The following is an 18,897-nucleotide window of genomic DNA, read 5'->3' as shown; positions in this document are numbered from 1 at the left end:
CTCTACGCTGTGGAGACTGGGAACGGGGGAGGGAGGGCACCAGAGAACACAGCCCAGTCACTGTTTGAGCCCTGCAGCGGGACCAGCATCCAGACCGGCGAGGCAGGGCCATGACTTCGAAGAGAGGCTTCCTGTGCACAGGAGACGTGGAAGCAAGAGTCCACCACCCACGGTGAGAGCCCTGCGTGTTGGTGCTGGTGCCCTGGCTTAGGGGCTGCGGCGCCATTGCTTGTTGTGTGGTGGGCCCAGGTGGCTGAACCTGAGCAACAGTTTGCACCTGCTTTGTCAGAACCAGAGCATCCTTGGGTTCTTCCAACATCTTATTGGGATTTAGACATGTGTGTCTTTTAATTTCAGGAGGCACAAATGATTAAATCTCTCTCTTTTTTTTAACCTCTGCAGAATCCTGAGATGTGAACCCAGCCAGTACCCGTGTGACTCCTCTGAACTGAAAACAAATTCTGCTTTGTGTCAGTCTGTTTTAGGTAGTCCCCAGAGCTGTCTTGCTGCAAAAGTCTGTGCGTCTCCTGCCGACAGAAGTGGCTTGAAAACAGGTAAGTGTCTTAGGTTCTGATGCTGAGATCTCATGAGAGAGTTGACAGTTGAACTGACCTAGCTCCAGGGGAGAAGGGAAAAAACAGCAGGGCTATTCCTTCTTGAAACACAAAGGCCTAAATGCAGACCGGTAAATCTCAGAGGGCTTCAGAGGGGTTCGGGTTTCAAAGGGGTTCAAGGCGTTGCCCTTTGGCTGATGTTTCCTAGGGTTCTGACGGTATTTTCCCCATTTCTGTATGTCAGCTGCCTTCCTCCACTGCCACACACCCATCCTCTAGCAACATTTTCAGTTCCGCTTTATGAATTTGGAAAGCAGAACACCAGAGAAGTTAGGGAACTAGCCCACGGTGGCACAGGCAGTAAGAGGTAGAACTAGCATCCGAACCAGCACCCGAACCTAGGCAGGCTGGGATCGGAGCTGGCCCCCTTCAGCAGTTCACCTCTGTGAAGGCTGTGGGTGAAGTGCCTAGAGCCGGGCTTTGCTGCTCATTTCATAGCTGGTAGCACCAGGTCTTGGTGAGATCCATTGCTGAATCCTCCACACAGTGCCGTGGGCCAGGTACAATCATCCCCACCTTGCGGAGAGTTTGTGCAGGTCCTAAGGTGGTGGCCAGAGATGCATGCATTTGTCTGACTCCCCAGCCACTCAGATGCTCTCTGCGGACCTTCTCAGTCAGCCCAGTAAGCACGCCAGGTCCGTGCTGCCAGTGACAGTCATCATTTCAGCAATCATCAGGGTTTCCATTTTCTCACCTTGCCTCTCTCCCTTCTGGGCTACGTCGACTGTCATGGTGGGGAGGTGAGGAGGAGTTGCAGAGGTAGCCCTGCTCCGGGGGATTGAGCGATTCATCAGGGAGAGAGAGCTGACCCCATCTTAGTCTGTGTCCTTCTGCTATATCATGAAATACAACGGGCTGGGTGCTCTGGATTGGATATGGTGTGTTTATCCCCACCAAGAGTCAGGTTGAAGTTGAATCCCCAGTGCTGCAGTGTTGGGAGGTGGGTCCTAGTGGGAGGTGTTTGGGTCATGGCAGGGATCCCTCATGAATGATTCCGTGTCCTGTGATGCCATCGTGCTGGGCTGAGTTCTTACTCTCACAGGTATGAATTAGTTCGCAGGAGAGTGGATTGTTCACAAGATTCTGGCCTCCCTGGATTCTCTCTCCCTTCCTTCTTTCCAAGTGATCTCGTTGCACGCGCCAGCTCCTCTTCCACTTTCCACCATGAGTTGAAGCAGCCCGAGGCCCTCACCAGATGCAGTTGCCCAAAAATGAATGTTTCAGCCAGCAGAATTGTGAGCCAGATAAACCAATTGTTTCTTTTAATTTAAAAGGTGTATTTATATGAATTGTTTTTAGAGACAGGGTGATGCTCTGTTGCCGACGAGAGTGGAGTGGCACGATCATGGCTCACTACAGCCTTGAACTCAGGTGGGATGCTCCCACCTGAGCCAAGTAGCTCAAGGATGTACTGCCATGCCAGGCTAATCTTTAAATGTTCTGTAGAGATAGCGTCTGGCCGTGTTGCCCAGGCAGATCTCGAACTTCAGGCCTGAAGTGATCCTCCCACCTTGGCCTCTCAGAGTCCTGGGATTAACAGGCACGAGCCACCGTGCCTGGCTTCCAGTTTTCTTTAGAAATGAGCCAGTCTCAGGTATTCTGTTATAGCAAAGCAAAATGAACCAAGACAGCTGGCAATTTGTAATGGAAACAAATTTATTTCTCATGACCCTGGATGCTGGGAAGTCCAAAACGAAGGTACCGGTATCTGGTATCTGGTGAGAGTCTTCTTGGTATTTCCTCACGTGGCAAAAGGTGGAAGGACAAGCCGGGAAGAATGTTATGTCCTCACATAGCAGACGAGGAAAAGAGAGAGCAAACCGACTTCCGCAAGCTCTTTTCATAGCAGCATTCATTCACTCACGAGGGCTCTGCCGTGATGGCCTAAACACCTGCTGTTATTCCACACCTCCCAACACTGTTGCAGTGGGGATTAATTTCACTGTGAGTTTTGGAGGGAACACAAATATTGAAACGCTAGCAGGCACGCATTGTTGTGTCAGAGAACGGGTGTTTGATCCTGTGCGGTCCCAGTCCCAGGAGATGAAAGGAGTGAGAAGGATCTGAGTTGGAAACACCAGACATCAGGGGCTTGCTCAGGGAGGTCACAGATGCACAGTGCCACAGGGTCTCCAGGAACAGGCATGGAAAATGGGTGGGTGGCGGTAACTGAGGCACTCGGCACACCCTCCACATCCTCACTTCCAGGTCTTTGTCCCTGTACCTGCGTGTTGGGCGTGGATGGGACTTGGGGGTCATGTCTGAGACACCATACTATCCCAAGTTACAGACTAGGATCTGCAGTCCTGTGATGTCCACAGGTGTCCAGCATGCGACATTTCAGAGTAGAGACCACACCAAAAGCACCAGCAGGCGAGAAAGATTGGGACAGGGAAAGGTGCAAATGCAGTGATCACGTGGGACATCGGAGTAGACCCAGAGAATGTAAGGAAATAGAAAGACTACATTAAAAATTTTCCCACTAGGGGCAGTCTAGGCTCCAGTGCCTCGTTGGTGAAGTCTATCCAACATTTACAAAATACATAATACCAGCCCTTCACAGATTCTTTCAGAATGTAGAGGAGGAGGGAACATTTCCCAACTCATCCTCTGAAAATTGTATTACCCTGCAACTAAAGGCAGACAGAGGCTGGGCGTGGTGGCTCACGCATGTAACCCCAAGATGTTGGGAATCCGAGGCGGGCGGACCACCTGAGGTCAGGAGTTTGTGACCAGCCTGGCCAACATGGTGAAACCCCAACTCTACTAAAAATACAAAAATTAGCCGAGTATAGTGGTGGGCACCTGTATTCCCAGCTACTCGGGAGGCAGAGGCAGAGGCAGAGGCAGGAGAATTGCTTGAACCTGGGAGGCACAGGTTGCAGTGAGCCCAGATCGCACCACTGCACTCCAGCTTGGGCAACAGGCAAGATTTCTCTCAAAAGCAATAATAATGATAATAATAATAATAATAGCAATGCCAGACAGAGACAGCAGAAGAATACCATAAACCAATATCCATCATGAATATGCATGCGAAAATCCCCAAGAAAATATTAGCAAACCCCAATCCAGCGACACATACAGTAGGTTACACAACATGACCAAGTGACATTTATTCTAGGAATGCATTCAAATTTCAGTTAAGGTAATCCACCCTGTTAATATAATAGAGGACAGGAACTATATCATCATCTTCATAGACAGAGAAAAATATTTGACAGTATCTGATGAAACCATGTCTGCACAAAGATATGTGCTCAGATGTTCACTGCAGCATTTTGCAGGAAGGCCCCAGAGTGGAAACAAGCCAAATGTCTACCAGTCAGTAAAGGGATAAAGAAGTGGTATATCCATACAGCCGAACGTTACTGAGCCATGACAAGGAACACGCTACTGATGCACGCTACAGCGTGTTTGTGCCTCCAAGACATGCTAACTGACAAATGTCAGACACAGAAGACCACTTACTGCACAAGTCAGTTTATAGGAAATGCCCAGAGAGGCAGCTCTACAGAGAGAGAAAGGAGCTTACTGGTTGCCTGGGCGGGCCTGGAGGTAAAGTAATGGGGATTGACTGCTGCTAGTGGGTACCAGGGATCTTTCTGGGGTGATGGAAGTATTCTGAAACTGGATGGTGGTGAGGGCTGCAAAACTGTGTACATTTGCTTAATCTCTCCGTATTATTCCCTTTAGGTACGTGAAAGTTTGTGGCAAGCAAATTAAACCTTAGTAAAACCATTTAAAACATGTAGTGCAAACGTGACCGTAAGTCGTGGAGGAAAGGGTATGCAGTCATTTTTTCTACAACAGTAAGCAATATCCCCTTTCTTTTCCTATTCCACGTCCTGCCTACATGTCCTGCCTGGTCGCCTGGCTCCTCCACGTGCACCTGATGCTCCAGCCAGATAGACTGTGCACACCTGGGCAGAGGCAGTGCTGGTGAGTGCACGTCTACGTGTGTGTCTGTGTACGGTGTACGCACGTTCCTGGTTCCTGCGCAGGCAGCCTGTGGGTGCGTGCACTAGTGACTGTCAATCCTCTGTCTGTGGGCAGGCTCCCATAATCCATGCTACATCCTGAATTCCACTGCCGGTTTTTCTGTTCACCAATCTCAAGGACCTGGCTTCAGTTTCCCTGGTAACCAACCTCAGCCCTTAGCTTCAACCTCTGAGCACAGGAAGACAGCCAGAGTGGGGAGGGGTGGTGTCTCACCCACAGGGCCCCTGCCGGAGCTGAGCACCCCAATGGGATGAGTGGCAGCACGGTTACCAAGACAACAGAACTCTCGACCCCTTTCCACCTGCAAGGCTCTTCTTTCTCCCTCTCCTGGGCCTGCCGAGTATCAGGTCAGAAAGGGAAAGCTGTGGCATCACCACCCTCCTAAGTCCTTGAAATTGCTCTGACGTGGCTGTAGAATAAATATGTGAAAAGATGCTCTTGGAGGCGAGGCAACCCCTACATTTTTTTCCAATTCATTAACTACAAACAAGGCTATGGAGTCCAAGGTTATATGAAAAAAAACAGGGCAGGTGAAGGGCAGGTGAGCTTATGTCTCTCAACGTCAGCTGTGCATCAGGTCTCTCGTGGAGCATTTGTCCACGAGCGGATGCCGGGCCCAATCCCCAGAGAGTCTGACTTAGCGGGTGTGGAATGTGGCCCCAGCGTGAGTATCATTTTGTAACTCCTCTTACGAAAGCCGAGGTGGCAGCTGCAGAAACGGAACCATCCTCATAGGAAGTAAAGCATATCTGAAACACAAGGTCCCTCGTCAAAGGGAAAGCAGGACGTCTTTGTTCCCTGCTATGCTGGCAGTTTCTAGGGCTAATAGATTTCCCGGGCTAAGGAAAGGTCAAAAACATTCAAAGTAGCTTGAGTGCTTGTTTTACAGCTGACACTGTGCTCGCTTTCCTCTATAGTCCTGAAATCAAAATTTTCATGTTAACATGCTGCATTTGCCAATGAAATATATTGTTGTTTCTGGTGAGGGTCTCCTATGCTCGAGTTATTTTTTTTTTTAACTTTCCACACATCCTCTTTATTATTATTATTATTGTTATTATTATGTGTGTGTGTGATAAGAACACTTAGCCAAAGATCTACTCTTTTAGTAAATTTGAAGTATACAGTAGTGTTTTTAGCTGTAGGCATTATGCTATATAGTAGATCTCTAAAACTTCTTTATCTTGCCTAACTGAAACTTTGCAACTTTGACCATCAACCCTCCACTCCCTGCCCCAACCAGCCCCTGGCAACCACCATTCTACTCTCTGTTTATATAAGTTTAATTATTTTAGATTCCACATATAAGTGAGGTCGCACAGTATGTGTCTGGCATATTCACTTAGCATAATGTTCTCAAGGTCCATCCACGTTGTCACAAATGTCAGAATTTCCTTCTTTTTAAGGCTGAATAATATTCCATTGTATGTATATACCACATTTTCTTTATTCATCCATCAATGACCACTTAGGTTGTTTTTATATCCTGGTTATTATGAATAGTGCTGCAAAGAACATGGGGGAGTATCTGGACTATAAATACCCAGAGTGAGATTACTAGATCATATGGTAGTTATTTTCAAGGTGAGTAAAACACTGCATAGATACGTTCACGAGACGTTGTACAATCATTCCTTGAATCTGGAGATGGCTCAGATTTGTATTAGCTGATGTGGATGAATCAGCTCCCAGGCTTACTTATTAAGTGTGTTGAGATGCATTTTCACATTTTATTATAATTAGTGATATCAGATGAATCCTTCTGCTTAAAGGGCCATATAGGACTAGGAACTGTACGATGAAAAATACAATTCAGCAGTCCCTTGTTTCATGTGCACCCGTGGAGACCCACCTCCACAAACTTCTGGTTTTTTTCTTCAGCTATTTCTTCTGAATATTCACCTCTGTGTCTCTAAATGATGGGCTCCTACTGCTGTGTCTCGATTTAGGGATTTGGAGGTTATCTGTTGAGTTCTCAGAGGAAATGAGCATTTCGGTCTCTGAGATACCTTACAGGGCCTGGGTCTGCTCTTTGGCCTTCCCTGTGGGGGCCACCCAAGCCCGGGCCTGGGCCTCCGCTCGGATGCCTGTAGAGAGTCTCTGCCAATAAGAAGCCTTCATGGGAGACTCTTTGCTCATCTGTGGCAATGTGGAGGTCCTGGTTGGCTTTTTCCAGAGCCTTGCAGCAGAGTCACAGGGTGATCCTCAGCCAACCTGGCATTATTCCTAGGTTCTGGGGTTCAGGAACCGAGTGGATGGTGGTGCCAACCCGTGAGACACGGGACACAGTTGGGGGTTCACCCGCTGATTTGTTGGGCTTGTGGGATATCTGAGTGGACATGCTCCTTAAACCATGCCCTGTGGGGGCTCTGGGGCTCAGCTGGGGTTTTCCTGGTGGAGTTCGTGATGCAGGAATCCATCAGCACACAAGCGGAGAAGGACGGAACCAAGTCTGGGTGGCCACGTGGGCACCCAGGGTCACCTACAGAATGAGGAGTGTCCAGGGCAAAGGTCGCAAGCCAGGAAATAACATTTTTGAGATGCTCGAAGTAAAAGGACCAACGAGGAGACTCAGAAGTAATGGCCTCGGGGTAGGAGGAAAGCCAGGGGTGGCTTCACAGAATCTGAGAAGCAGAGTGTATTGGAAAAAGGAACGTGAACTGTGGCCAGGACAGCACTGGGTGCTTTGATTTAGCATTGCAGAACTAGTTGGAGATTTCAGCTGGGGAACGTTGCATGGCTGTGGGGCTCACTGAGGAGGAAGCAGGAAGAGGTAACCAGTAACTCTGCTGCTGTGGTCGACGGGTTCAAGAAGCTTGGCTTGAAAAGATTCAGTGACCCGGGCTAGGAGAAGCAGAGGGCTGAGGACTTGCCAGGGTGTGCTATCTTCTCCTTCCCAAACACGTGAGAGGAAAGTCGTGAGGTGCAGGTGCCAGAAATCCGTGACAAGAGTCTCGAGGCCCGGTAACAGATGGCCCGGGCAGACAGAGGTATATGAGCCTCGTGGTGTTTCTCTGAAGTTGAGGATAGAGGAGCAGCGGTTTCAAAGCAGCGGTGGGGTTGCAGGAAGGCTTCCACCACCACTCTCCTTCCTCCTCTTTCTTACCGCCGTGACCCATGGTGGTATGTCCCGTGAGATACCTCATCTTCCATGAAAACGGCCTAAATGGATGGTGTCCACAGAGATTGTAAGAGTACTTAAGTCGGTAGAGTGTGCAATCGGGCGGGCAGGCGTTGGGAATATGTGGAAGGTGGCATCAGAGGGAGGAGGAGTCCCGCTGGGGGAACACAGAGCAGTCTTGGGATGAGAGTGGTGGACCTATGGGGCTTGGAGTTGGGGTGATGGAAGGGGCTGGGTACATGGGGGCACTTGGTCTGGAGATTCACACCAAATGCCTGGTGTGAGGAGGTTTCTTTGCTTGGGACCATAGCAGCATGAGGAGCCATCAGAAGCCAGAAGACGTTGTTTGTGTCTGTGGCCCTGGCTAGGATGGATTTCCAGCCTCTGTAAACCTAAGCCCTATCGTGAGAGTGGCTTCAAAGTGTTACGCCTCGTGGTGAGGAGGCTGTGCTTTTGGGCCCTTCCAGGGAGGATCAGAGAGACTTAGCCACAGGGTGACACAACAGAACTCCCCTGGGAGTTCTCCATGGGAACTGCGAGGGGCCCCGTGTTCCGGGATTTTTTGCAAACGCAAGGAGAGCCCCGAGTCTGGAGGTTTAGGTATCTCGCAGCGAGCTACCTGTACCAGGCCGCCATAAATAATGGTGGGGTATGTTCCCCAGTGAAGGAGCAGTGTGCAATCCAAGAAAGATTCCAGCCATCGCTACCTGGCCACAGCCTAGGTGCCATCGAGAACTGAAGATCTTTGTCAAGGACACCCGTCATTGCTCCCTAAACTCTCTTTGGGTGGTGGGGGGGGTCTCCGGGTGTCTACCAGGGTGGTACCCCCTATAAGAAAAGGGGACCACATGGGGCGTGAATGTGACAAGAGGAGAAGCAAGCCCTTCCTCCAAATTGACCCCTTTAGAGATCCCAGGATGAGACACAAGGGCCCTGGGAGCCTCTCTGGGTCTGGTTCCTGGTGTGCATTTGCCAGACTCTTCGGCCTCAGAGCGCTGCTGGGGCGTGAAGAAGAAGTGCTGTAGAACTCACGATTTTCTTAGCGTCAAGAGCCCAATCAGGATCTGGAAGTGGTGGCGTGGCCTCGGAGTTCCAGGTACTTGAGAGGCTGAGGTGGGAGGATGGCTTGAGCCGAGGAGTTCAAGGCTGTAGTGATCTATGTTTGCACCACTGCACTCCAGCCTGGGTGACAGAGCAAGACCTTATCTCAAAAAAACAAAAAGAACCGAATCAGGCAATGCGTATATAAATGTTTTGTAAATATTACAGCTCCATGTGAAGTAAGAGTGTTATTACTGATTTTGTTTTTGCTGCCTAACTGTGGTGGCTGCTTCTATTAGTAACCGAGTTCTGTTATTAAATGAAAACACTCAAAGGGGCCCAAGACAGCTGACTCACCCCGGGGTGGAGAAGCGAGACCTGCCGAAAGGGCCGTGCCAGTGCACGAGGGTGCGTGGCGTCTGTGAAAACTCAGGAGGTTCCGCCTTGGAGAATGAGTTTCTACCAGGATACAACGATAGGAGACAATTCTTGGTCTGTCAGGAGCCACTGAAATTCTCCCCTGTACCTGTCAACTCTGGGGAGGAAACTGGCATCATGTACATTTGAAAGAAATAAGAAGGAAAAAAGCCCTCCTTCTTTTAATAAGAAATTTTGACTTGCTCCATCTCCTCCAGACGTCATTCTCTGGCTGCAGAAACATTTTTTCACTCCACCCTCCAGGGCTCAGGCCCTGGGAAGTGGGGTCTATCTTAATAAAGAACACTGGAGCCGGCATGGCTGGGGATGTCAGTGATGGCCCCCAAGGAGGTCCTGCTCACCTCGGTGACACTCATTGGCTGTTCCACTGTATGTGTCTGTCTGGTTTTCTCCTCTTTCTGTACTCTGGGGAGGGTCTGTTTATGGGGAGTTAATATCATCCCAGATGATTAAAGAAGAGGTGGCAGCCATGCACACTGGTGCACACCTGTAATCCCAATCATTTGGGAGGCTGAGGCTGGAGGATGCTTGAGCCCAGCAGTTTGAGACCAGCCTGGGCAACATAATGAGACCTCATCTCTACAAAGAATAAACACATTAGCCGGCTATGGTCGTGCAAGGTTGTACTCGCAGCTACTGGGGTGGTTGAGGTGGGAGGATCTCTTGAGTCCAGGAGTTTGAAGCTTCAGTGAGCTACTGTCGTGCTACTATACTCCATCCTAGGTGACAGAAAAGAAGACAAAAGAGAAAGAAAGAAAAGAAGGGGGGAAAAAAAAACCCTTCTTTTTATAAGAATCTTTGGCTTACTGCTTTTCTTCTAGGCGTCCTTTCCTGGCTCTGGAGAGTTTTTGACTCCAAGCTCCATGGCCCAGGCCCTGGGAAATGGGGTCTGTCCTAATAAAGGATAGTAGAGCCTGGCCTTGCATGGGGAGGGGAACGACAGCTTCTCTATTCTGTGTGTCTGTCAGATTCTCTGCTCTTTCTGTGTCCTGTTTAGAGAGTCTGCTTATGAGAGGTTAAAATTGTCCTGGGTTACAGTATGGAAGACAAGTACGTCCCATTCCCTTGCTACTGTGGACTGATAAGACGGTGTGCAGAGGAGGAGTCGGAGGGAATGGTATGCAGAGAGCACGAACTCACTCAAGTCCCTCACACCCCACAAGCACATTGGCTGATTTATTCTCTCTGACTGATGTGACGTTTATCTTGCTTGTCCACCCTCTGGACTGGATAGTAAGGGGAAACAAACCCACTGGATTTTCATCTAATCTGGTGTCATCTGATGCTGTCATGTCACCGGTCCATTTGTATAAATGCTCAATCTGTTTTGGTGAAAAATGATCAGTCTCTTGGATTGCCACCCCACCTCCCTACTCCTGTCCAAGATGAGGAAGGGGCATATATGGCTTTTGAGTCTCCATGGTGATGTGGGAAGGGGCCTTTGACACTGGATGTTGACTGCAGTGTCCTCGGTCGTTTTTGAGGGAGGGCTCACTCTTGTCCCCAAGTCCTGCTGGCGATGCTGCCCTGCTCATCCATGTGTGAGGCTGGTGTAGCTTGCATTTATTGTCTCTCTCATCTTGATCAGGACCTTGTGCTCCTTGGCTGACTTGACCTCAGCCCACCTGTGCTGACATCTGCAGACCCTTCTGAGTCTGGGCCTCATCCTCTCCCTGACCCCTGGCCAGTGCTGTCCACTCCACAGCCTCAGCTGCAGGGTCTCCTAGCTCCTATCTGGCTTATGCTTGCTTCATGGTAACACCGCCGGGTTTTGAATCAGCCAGTTCCACATTCCCCTGTCAGAGAATGTCGAGCGCTGAGGTCTCCCAAAACAGCAGGAACCCAGATCAGCTCTACAAAGTGAAATTCCTGAACTCCAGACATCCCTCTGCCCGAAGAGGCTACTGGGCCATTCTGCAAAATGAGCCCCAAATTTGCATGAGGTAAAACCCTCTTTTACTCGAAGCTTCACTCCACTCCCTTGTCACACCTTCCTCCTCTGAGATGTCTGACTCTGTCACTGCCTCTGGGGACCTCCTACCGCCCCTGTGACCAGAACAGGACACGTTCTTTGGCTTGTCTTTCATGTTCACCTCAGGCTTGCCCTATTATATCCAGGTCAAGAAGGTCACACAGTTGGGAATTTGTCCTTTTTCAGAACAACAGTAGAATATGTTTCCAAGGGCCTGAGCCACGGAGCTTGGATTCAAAAAATGTGTCCAGAGCCAGGAAAGGACACCTAGGGAAAAAGCAGTAAGCCAAAGGTTTACTGCTTCTTTCTTATAAGAAGAAGGGGAGATTTTTCCCTCTTGTTTCTCTTTTTTCTTTTTATTTTCGAGACACCATCTCGCTCTGTCACCAAGGCTGGACTATAGTGGCACGATCATAGCTCACTGCAGCCTCAAAATCCTGGTTTCAAGAGATCCTTCCACCTCAGCCACCCCAAAATACAGATTAGGGACAAAGGCCCTATTGATGGGAGTTGAGGAGGCCGTGGCCTCTGAACTCCAGGCGGTTTTTGTTGAAGGGCAGCACATGCTGTGCCAGCAGCTGCTGAAGGACATGTGGGGAGAGGGTGGGTTTTTCCTCCTTTGCTTGTAGAGTGCTCCAACGTAGAGGGGGCAGTTGATGACTTCGAAGAGAGGAGGGATCACTGCAGGAGCAAAGCCCCTGAGAAGGTGGGAGGTATGGCATCCTGAGCTGAGGTGAGGGCTGGCTTGTTAGGAGCACTGTATGCTCAGGGGCGGCAGAGAATGCCAGGGCAGGCACGGGTAGAGCGGGCTTGGGAAGCTCTTAAGAGTTGCCAGTGGGTTGCTTCTGTCTTCTCAGTGAATCCTTAGGATAAGCCACTGAAATGGAAGAGGGTTCCTAGCATACTTGGGGAGTATGTTAGCATTAGAGGGAGGATGACAGTGAAAGTGAGAAGCAATCTCTCTTGGTCATGGAGAAAGGTACAGGAATTCGTAAGGCGTTAAGGTTTTTCTCATCAGTGCTCAGCTCCTGTGAGGCAGGGCGCCCATCCTTTACTGCACATCATGGAGGGGCGCAGTCTCTCCTGAGGACAAGGGCATGAAGGTGGGCAGGAGGAGACCCCTGAGGACGGATAGGTTCTGGCAGTGGCCTGGTCAGCCCCTGGGGTCGCTGAGATGGCTAGGGAGGATCGGTGGAGTAAGGGCTGCGGGGAGGACAGGGGGTGTGTCACGTGGGAAGCGTTTTCAAATGTTGGCTGGGTGGGAGGAGAATGGGCCTGGGACTGTCACACGTCTCGAACGCGGGGCGGCTGCGCAGTCGCGTCCCTCAGCCGTCAGCTCCCAACAGCAGCGAAGGAAGCCTGCGGCTAAACCCGAGGAGACTGGAGCCGACCTCCCCCGGTTCCGACGCGGAGGCGCAGAGCTCGTCAATCCTAGGCCAGCCCCGCCCTCCGCACTGCGTTTTTCTGGCGGCGCAGGAACTTTCTGCGCGGTTGCTATGGTTCCGAGGGCGGGACTAGTGGGGTGGTGGTTGTCGCCGCTGGAAGTTACTGGGCAGTTGCTATGGTTGCGAGGGCGGGTGTCGGGGAGGCTTTTGTGCAGGGTTGAGTCCCTTTTCCTTGTTCGCCGGAGCCATTGCGGCCCGTTCCAGTACCCTCTCTGGTCGTCCGTCTCCTCCTGCTTTTCCGCCCACGTGGAGCTCTCCCGGGTTGGTGCTGAAAAGCAGCGAAGATGATGAAATTTGCTCTCCGGTTGGCGGCGTTCGGTTTCTTTGGCCGGCAGGTGGCAGTGTTGCACTGTGGAGTGGCTGTGCTCGCCTTCCGCCCCGCCCTTCGCGAGCGAAAAAACGCTGCGCAGCTTTTTCCGAGGGAAGAGGTCTTTTTTGTTTTTTTTTTTTCGGTTCCCTGGCGTCTGAACCCACTGGTCCTGGAGCCTGAGTTGCTACCTTCTGGGGGGGTCCCTCGCTGAAACTCAGTACTGGTGAACAAAGCCCTTTTGCTTTTCAAATCGGCCTGTCTCCCGCGGGCCTGCCCGCGTCCCTTAGCAACCTTTATTCTGCTGCTCTGAATGGTCTCGTCATTCTTTCCCCCACGTCGTTCTGGAAAACGTGGACTTTCATCAATGTATTCTTTCATTAGGGAGGGTGTTCAGCCTTGCTGGAGAACATGCGAGGCGAGATAACGCAGAATAAAGAGAACAAATCTTAGCCACCGTCCTATCACTGAGCGGTGGCCATTCATTATGCTTTGTGAAATTTCCTTAGAGGGTTTTTCATCCATAAAGGTACATTTTCCACATACTGACATTCCTACTTACGTCACGACTTCAACATCCTTATTTTATAACTCGGTTTCACATTTTTGAAAAATGGTTTTTGTGATTTTCGTCTTTTTGATGGAAATAATGCAAACGTTTTCTGGAATGTTCAGTTTTCCTGTGAAACTGCAGTGCACAATTCATTAACTCGTGATCCAAAGACTGCTGTCACCGTGTTCTCTTATGAGGGCAGGAGCTGTGGTCTGTGTGTGTTCCAGTCTTTTGTCCTCAGTACTTGCAAGGGCATTTAGAAATTACTGGGTGCCTAATAAACATTGTGAAATAAAATAATATTTATATTTCCCGTCATTTTTCTTCATACATGTAGAAACAATCTTTTCATAGCAGTAGAGGAGAGATAAAATATAGTGAAGAAAACTATCCACAGTTCCATCAACATGCCATCATCACTAATCATATTTTTTTATTTCCTTAGCGGCTTTTCATCTATAAAGGTACATTTTAAACATACTGAGATTGATGTTTGCATCATTTCTTTCAAAACAGTTTAAACTATTCTATTTAGAATTAAGGTGTCCCACAAATTATTTCAAAAATACTTGAAAATTTTTTATTCATGTCTTTTGCTAATACAATGTGTACTATAGAAGAAGAACAAAAAAAAATTAACAATTAAGCTGGACAACAGAAATAACCCTGACCCCCTATTTCAAAGGTTAATATCAGAACGTGATCATTATAAGGACAGGAACTATATTTGTTTTGCTTTGTTTTTGCTCACCATTTTCAGCACATTACCAGAACAGGTCTAGCTTTGTCTTGTCAATATAGACATTTGTTGAATACAAATACAAGTCCCTAGTTTCTTTTTTTTTTTTAGTTTTTTTATTATTATTATACTTTAAGTTCTAGGGTACATGTGCACAACGTGCAGGTTTGTTACATATGTATACATGTGCCATGTTGGTGTGCTGCACCCATTAACTCATCATTTACATTAGGTATATCTCCTAATGCTATCCCTCCCCCCTCCTCCCACCCCATGACAGGCCCCAGTGTGTGATGTTCCCCTTCCTGTGTCCAAGTGTTCTCATTGTTCAGTTCTCACCTATGAATGTGAACATGTGGTGTTTGGTTTTCTTTCCTTGCGATAGTTTGCTGAGAATGATGGTTTCCAGCTTCATCCGTGTCCCTACAAAGGACATGAACTCATGCTTTTTTTATGGCTGCATAGTATTCCATGGTGTATATGTGCCATATTTTCTTAATCCAGTCTATCATTGGTGGGTTGGTTCCAAGTCTTTGCTATTGTGAATAGTGTCACAATAAACATACGTGTGTATGTGTCTTTATAGCAGCATGATTTATAATCCTTTGGGTATATACTCAGTATTGGGATGGCTGGGTCAAATGGTATTTCTAGTTCTAGATCCTTGAGGAATCACCACAGTGTCTTCCACAGCGGTTGAACTAGTTTACAGTCCCACCAACAGTGTAAAAGTGTTCCTATTTCTCCACATCTTCTCCAGCACCTGTTGTTTCCTTTTTAATGATCGCCATTCTAACCGGCATGAGATGGTATCTCATTGTGGTTTTGATTTGCACTTCTCTGATGGCCAGTGATGATGAGCATTTTTGCATGTGTCTGTTGACAAGTGCCTAATTTCTTCCAGGTGATTAAAAAAAAAAAAATAGGCCAGAAGTTGTGGCTCAGGCCTGTAATCCCAGCGCTTTGGGAGGCCAAGGCAGGAGGATTGCTTGATCCCAGGAGTTGGCGGCCAGCCTGGGCAACATAGTGCAACCCTGTCTCCACAAAACATAAACGATAAAATTGGCAGGCTGTGGTGGCGTGTACCTATAGTCCTAGCTTTTGGGAGCCACAGGGGGCTGAAGTGGGAGGGTCGTTTAAGCCCAGGAGGTCAAGGCTGCAGTGAGCCTTGATTGCACCACTGAACTCCAACCTGGGCGACAGAACAGAGACCCTGTCTCAAAAAAAAAAAAAAAAAAGGTATCATTTCATAATATTTAGATCCTACTCTTTGAACAATTTCCTACATGGTTTATTTTTTCTTTCCATTTTGCATTATTTCTGTGAGCAGTGACTGCCATGATTTTTAAAAAATGTTTTGCTGGCTCTTTTACACACTTCCCCAGTGTGTCTTTTATTCTTATACTGGGGACAGGAAAGCATTCTGTAAGCCAGTGTGTAATCTAGAGTCTGATAGACCAGGGACAACAGACTCCACCTCTGTGTGCCTGTTTCCACAAGAGTAGATTAAGGGTGGTAACAGCATTTGCTTCAGGGGGTGATGTTCATCATAAATAGCCCAACAGGTTCTTGGCTTGGGTCCTGGCAGTTGTAGATGTCATACTACTGTTGTTATCTCTAATATTTTCTATTACATATGTAGTAAGTTTTTTTTTTTTTTTTTTTGAGACAGAGTCTCCCTCTGTCGCTCAGGCTGGGGTGCAGTGGCACGATCTCGGCTCACTGCAACCTCTGCCTCCCAGGTTCAAGCGATTCTCATGCCTTACCCTCCCGAGTAGCTGGGATTACAGGTGTGTGCTACCACGCGTGGCTGATTTTTGTCTTTTTAGTAGAGACAGGGTTTTGCAATGTTGGCCAGGCTTGTCTCGAACTCCTGGCGTCAAATGATCCACCTGCCTCAACCTCCCAAAGTGTTGGGATTATAGGCATGAACCACAGCGCCCAACCGGATTTTTAAGCCAGATTTTTTTTAGAGTGCATGTAGTAAAATCTAGTCTTGAAATTTAGTTATAGCTGCTATGCGTTCTTTCATTTCCCATTTTTGCCTTCTGGTAGAAAATGCACTCTAGTAATCACTAGGGAAATTCATGCAAGGAAATGTGTAGGAGGAAAGCATATTGATACATTCCTCAAAGACATTCCCTCCATAAAATGTAAAGAATATTTTTGTACATATCTATTTTTCACTATCTCTGATTTTTATTTATGGAGTTTCACTCTTGTCACCCAGGCTGGAGTGCAATGGCGCAATCTCGGCTCACTGCAACCTCCGCCTCCTGGGTTCAAGCAGTTCTCCTCTGCAGCCTCCCGAGTACCTGGGATTACAGGTGTCCACCACCACGCCCAGCTAATTTTTGTATTTTTAGTAGAGACAGGGTTTTACCATGTTGGCCAGGCTGGTCTTGAACTCCTGACCTCAGGTGATCCACCCGCCTCGGCCTCCCTAAGTGCTGGGATTACAGACGTGAGCCACTGCACCTGGTCACCCTGAGCTCCTTGACCTGTATCATTTAGCACACCTTTTGGTAGGACCAGGAGATCCCTGAGCCTGGTTTGACAAGGCCACCATAAATGAGGATTTAGGTAATGCTCCTAGAAATAACACCTGCTCAGGATATGTAAAAGTCCCAGAAATAGGATAGTGTCTTTTAAAGGCTATCCCTGAAGTTTACCCCCTTACAATTACTAGAGAAGAACCCAATCCTGTTGACAAAGGCAGGATGAACCTGTCTCTAACTATAGAGACCAATTAGATACTACCATCAGGAATGCTAGAGGTTGGGCATTAATGCTGATACCGCCAGGGAGTTCTCCACCTTTTTTGTTAATGGCCCTAAGCCTGAAATATCAGCTGCTGTTCAGAAGCAGAAAATAGGTGGGCAGGTCATACCCATCCATGAGTTACAACACTCAGCTCAGTATTTTGAAGAAAGTATGATAAATGAGGAGAAAACTGCACGCATAGTCTTATGGTCCTCAACTTCACCTGAGGGAAACACAAGGGCCTCTACAAATACAACACAGCTAGACAAGCATGTGTGCCAATGCTGTGGTTTAAAATTTCGGTATTCTATGGAAACAACAGGGTTTCATACCTGCTGCTGGTACTGGTATTAAGTGTGGTGAGCAAGATTGAGCTTTACTAGAAACCTTGCTCCAGGAATTGGCTGTAAGTGTAGTCAAAGCTCCTACTAGGAAATAAACCTGTGAAACAAAAGGAAAGTCCTTGGCTGGTATGCTAAACAATTTGTTCTCATTCAAATTCAGCAAACTAGTGATGGTCTGGTTCCTCCAGACCACTTATTTATTTATTTATTTATAATTTAAGTTCTGGGTTACATGTGCAGAATGTGCAGTTTTATTACATAGGTATACACGTGCCATGGTGGTTTGCTGCACCCACCAACCCATCACCTACATTAGGTATTTCTCCTAATGCTCTCCCTCCCCCAGCCCCCTGCCCCCCGACAGGCCCCGGTGCGTGATGTTCCCCACCCTGTGTCCATGTGTTCTCATTGTTCAACTCCCACTTATGAGTGAGAATATGCGGTGTTTGGTTTCCTGATCTTGTGATAGTTTGCTGAGAATGATGGTTTTCAGCTTCATCCATGTCCCTGCAAAGGACAGGAACTCATCCTTTTTTATGGCTGCATAGTATTCCATATGTGCCACATTTTCTTTATCCAGTCTATCATTGATGGGCATTTGGGTAGGTTCCAAGTCTTTGCTATTGTGAATAGTGCCGCAATAAACATATGTGTGCATGTGTCTTTATCATAGAATGATTTATAATCCTTTGGGTATATGCCCAGTAATGGGATTACTGGGTCATATGGTATTTCTAGTTCTAGATCCTTGAGGAATCGCCACACTGTCTTCCACAATGGTTGAACTAGTTTCCAGTCCCATCAACAGTGTAAAAGCATTCCTATTTCTCCACATCCTCTCCAGCATCTGTTTCCTGACTTTTTAATGATTGCCATTCTAACTTGTGTGAAATGGTGTCTCATTGTGGTTTTGATTTGCATTTCTCTAATGACCAGTGATGATGAGCATTTTTTCATATGTCTGTTGGCTGCATAAATGTCTTCTTTTGAGAAGTGTCTGTTCATATCCTTTGCCCATTTTTTTATGGGGTTGCTTTTTTCTTGTAAATTTGTTTGAGTTCTTTGTAGATTCTAGATATTAGCCCTTTGTCAGATGAGTAGATTGCAAAAATTTTCTCCCATTCTGTAGGTTGCCTGTTCACTCTGATGATAGTTTCTTTTGATGACGATAGCATTGAATATAAATTACTTTGGGCAGTATGGCCATTTTAGTTTAATTAGATCTCATTTGTCAATTTTGGCTTTTGTTGCCATTGCTTTTGATGTTTTAGACATGAAACATCATGCCTTTGCCCATGCCTACGTCCTGAATGGTATTGCCCAGGTTTTCTTCTAGGATTTTTATGCTCCTAGGTCTTACGTTTAAGTCTTTGATCCATCTTGAGTTAATTTTTATATAAGGTGTAAAGAAGGGATCCAGTTTCAGTTTTCTGCATATGGCTAGCCAGTTTTCCCAACGTCATTTATTAAAGAGGGAATGTTTTCCCCATTGCTTGTGTCAGGTTTGTCAAAGATCAAATGGTGGTAGATGTGTGGTGTTATTTCTAAGGGAGGCCTC

General features: G+C 47.6%; 1 long non-coding RNA gene across 1 annotated transcript in view; it reads left to right on the top strand.

The window, feature by feature from the left end:
* Positions 1–3,462: 3,462 nt before the first annotated feature.
* Positions 3,463–18,897, top strand: part of LOC141409435 (uncharacterized) — a 19,116-nt gene continuing 3,681 nt past the window's right edge. Inside the window, exon 1 of the long non-coding RNA XR_012430188.1 lies at positions 3,463–4,556. This is a non-coding gene — a long non-coding RNA (uncharacterized lncRNA). The remainder of the gene's footprint in view (positions 4,557–18,897) is intronic.

Source organism: Macaca fascicularis, chromosome X, assembly GCF_037993035.2.
Source record: "Macaca fascicularis isolate 582-1 chromosome X, T2T-MFA8v1.1".
In the NCBI taxonomy this organism is placed as follows: domain Eukaryota; kingdom Metazoa; phylum Chordata; class Mammalia; order Primates; family Cercopithecidae; genus Macaca; species Macaca fascicularis.
The sequence above is the reverse complement of the archived record's forward strand: the minus strand, read 5'-3'. Positions and strand labels throughout refer to the sequence as shown.